The following is a 3,711-nucleotide window of genomic DNA, read 5'->3' as shown; positions in this document are numbered from 1 at the left end:
AATTTACATTTCTTTCGGCATTATCGGCGCAGAGTGCCAATAAAAATTTGAGCCGGAATCGGTGGCGTACTTTTGAAGTACTGTGATGGTCTATAAAAGTCAGCCGGCCTCGTAACTTCACAAATAGATATTATGTAAAGTAAGTCGGAGACGGCAAACGGTTATGGGTGCATAACGCGACCGCTGATTTATTGTTCGGATCCGATATAGCGGCCACAAGTGAGAGTGATATTAGGGATGGATTCGGATGAGTTTTCGTAAGTCGAACAGTCTCCTCTTTGCCTCGGAATCAGAAATACTAATGCACCATTTCAAAATCTAAATCTATAATGTAAATAAGAGATCTGTTCAGACAAAAACCGAACTTTTTAATTTTTTTTTAATTTTATTATTAATTTTATACTGTAGTATAACAACCCCAGGTTCGATCGAAAAAAATATAATAAGTAAACGTAGTTGTGGCCAAACATATGTGATCGTCATAAGGAATACCTACGTTGTGTGTATCTATTTTTATATTGACCGGAAGGCGCTGGCTACTAACTTTTTTTTTGAGGGGATGTATGGTTTAATTTTATAAAACAATGACAGAGTAAATACACCTAACTTTATTATTTATGTACAACAATCTTCAAATTAAACATGTGACAAATAGAAAGATCAACAAAAACATTAACAACCATTTAACATAGAATGAGAGTGCCAGGCTCACCTAGAGCTCCTGCGGGGAAAGAGCATGGCAGAGAAACCCACGATCGTTGCTCTTACCACCCAAATATAAATACAAAACAACCGCTAACCAAAGGCATACATTAAGAACCTTTGCTAATGATAATTAAAACTGGACTTATTTAATTTCTCACTAAATGTCATCTCACTCAAATTAGACATACACACTTCCAAGTAAAACTGAAGAGGTTAGAATAATAATAATAACAACAACAACAAGAACAACAACAATAATAATAATAATAGGTAAGGTACTGGAGTCCCATACGGGAGGCAATCCAGCTATAGTTGAGATTTCAGAGGAACAACAATAATAATAATAATAGGTAAGGTACTGGAGTCCCATACGGGAGGCAATCCAGCTATGAGTTGAGATTTCGGAGAACAACAACAATAATAATAATCAAGGGCGAAAATGTTAGTAAATTCTACACAGCTCTTATATGCGTATGACATAAAGTGAGAACAAGAAATCAAAGAACAACGTAATCGTGATAAAACAAGTTAAAAGTGAAACAAAGAAGTTTCTATTGCAATATCTGGGCAGTCACGACAAAATATGCATATTTTAACATGTAATAAATAGTGAGCAATCTTTAATAATAATTGTAACAATTTTATCTTAGAAAAATATACGTCCCTGAGCGTAAGACAATGAAAGCTAAACATACAAAGAATTATTATCGTGAAACATCTATAACCATCACAATCATAAAATTATATAGAACAGTTAACAACAAAGTACTTAAAATATTACCTACTAACTAATACCGGTTAAACACTTAATTTTCCACTACTTTGTCACACTCCCCGCCGATCGTCTTATTACCCATCTGCACACTGTTCTCACTTCAACTGCCTATCTTCAACTATTTAGGCTTCCTTCCAGAATTCCCTACCTAAGCGCTTGATTTTTATGCTTCCTTCTACCGACCGTTAATTTTACTTTTTCATTATTGTGCAACACTCATGTAACAGGTGACATCGAAGTTGATAAGATAAGTACGGTTTTGCACAATACATTATTGGTCCTTGTCATCTTCAAAAGTTTTACCAGCGGTGGCGATGTTTCCATTTCGCGAAGCAGTTCTGGACAGCTTCATTTGAAATGCCCTTTAAAGTCTGTGACGAATTTGCTTTGATGTCATCAATAGTCTGAAAGCGGCTTCCTTTCAGCACTGACTTTAATTTCGGAAATAAGAGAAAATCGCAAGGAGCCAAGTCTGGCGAGTAATGTGGATGAGGGAGGACAGTAATCCGATATTTGGCACAAAACTGACGACTTGAAAAACATGAGTGTGCGGGCGCATTGTTATAATGCAAGAACCATGAATTGCCTCGTCACAACTCTGGCTGTTTTTGCAGATTCGCGTAACCATTACAAAACGCAAAGAATTCAAAACGCACAAATCCATTAATGTCGAAAAAACAGTGACCATCATTTTGACACTGGATCAAAACTGACATGCTGTAATGATTGAACTTTTGTCTCAAAGTCGTAACCGCAAACCCAGCTTTCATCTTCCGCTATGATCCTTTGAAATAATGTTTAATCGTCCTTGGATTGTTCAAGAAGTTGCCGACAAAGGAACAAATTTTGCTGTAGCTCGATTTGCTTCTGTACCGATTTTTACATAGGTATTTACATTTATTTTATTACAAAAGAAAAATTCTGAAATCGTTAATTTTTCGCTTAAAAAGATCTAGACAACCTCTAGGAAAACTTAAACTACTTTTCCAAATCTTTATTCTTAAAGCTGACTCACTTTGATTGCCTCGAATTCCTATTGGTGTGTCTCCTTCCTGATTTATTCGAGGCACCCGGTAGGTTTTTCCTCGTTCTATTTATTTGCGCTGCTCTGTAGGTTGTTTCCCCGGATTTGCTATGGCCTCCGCTTTTACTTGCTTGGTATATTAGCGGCTATAGGGATTCGGTTCCATTTTACCATTGAGAGCAATACTTCTCGGATTGTCGCTGTAGGTTGATTTCTTTTGGATTTCTATTTTGCAACTTATTTTTATTGCTTCTAGATTGCACTCTTCCAATGTGGTACAAAAGGTGGTACAAAGATTCAGAATTACAGTAATAAGAGTATAAGTAAAATATTTACATTATCTTCCTATCCATGATTTTTAGTTAAGAATTTATTATTATGGTTTAATTCATATTTTTGTTTAAATCATCTTCGTTTTTCCTTAGTACGATCTATGATTTTCTACCAGGCAGTAAAACTGTAATAAACAAAACTGATATTTACACTGCTATGTATATTATTTCAACAATTATGGTTCAATTTTTAATTTTTTTTAATAAGAGCGCTTAGTATCTATACTTGATACTGTTTTACCTTAAAAACATAGATATGTAACAATCACTTTTTGAACTTTTTGCTCTCTTTGAATAAGTTTGACTTAGATCAATTCTTACATTGACTGTTTTTTAAACGTTTGATACAAGAATTTTTTCATTTATAGAACGTTAAAAGACAAAAGAAATTTGTACACACACCATTGAGTGTTACATTTTATATTTGAATAATTCGTGGTTTTTGACTTCAGTAAAGCTTAAACGTATTTTTGTTCATAAATGTTTACACTCCTGAATGTAAATAATTATGGAAAACTCTGTTATTTTACTGTCAAACTTAACACTTAATTGAATGAGTCTTCTATCATGTTTAATAGACGACATACGTGATCGACTCGGTTTTTATCCATAGTAATTATCGAAAGTATGTAATTGATTCTTTTTTTTTTTAGTTTTATGTGCATCTAGAGCGATTCCTATACAGGAAAGCAATAATTAATGAAGGAGGCGCACGTGTGGTAGAAAAGATCAACAAAGACTATACGTCTCTGTTGTCCCAAGATTATATTCAACCGATTTCCAATATACGAGAAAAAAGTGTCACCGTTTACTCCAATCTCCAGTTTTATCGACGCGACACTTCTGGAATAAAGGGAATTGTTTGTTCAGAAGGG

The sequence above is a fragment of the Anoplophora glabripennis genome, unplaced genomic scaffold (genome assembly GCF_000390285.2).
Source record: "Anoplophora glabripennis isolate ALB-LARVAE unplaced genomic scaffold, Agla_2.0 scaffold119, whole genome shotgun sequence".
Lineage (NCBI taxonomy): Eukaryota > Metazoa > Arthropoda > Insecta > Coleoptera > Cerambycidae > Anoplophora > Anoplophora glabripennis.
This window is presented reverse-complemented; position numbering follows the sequence as displayed.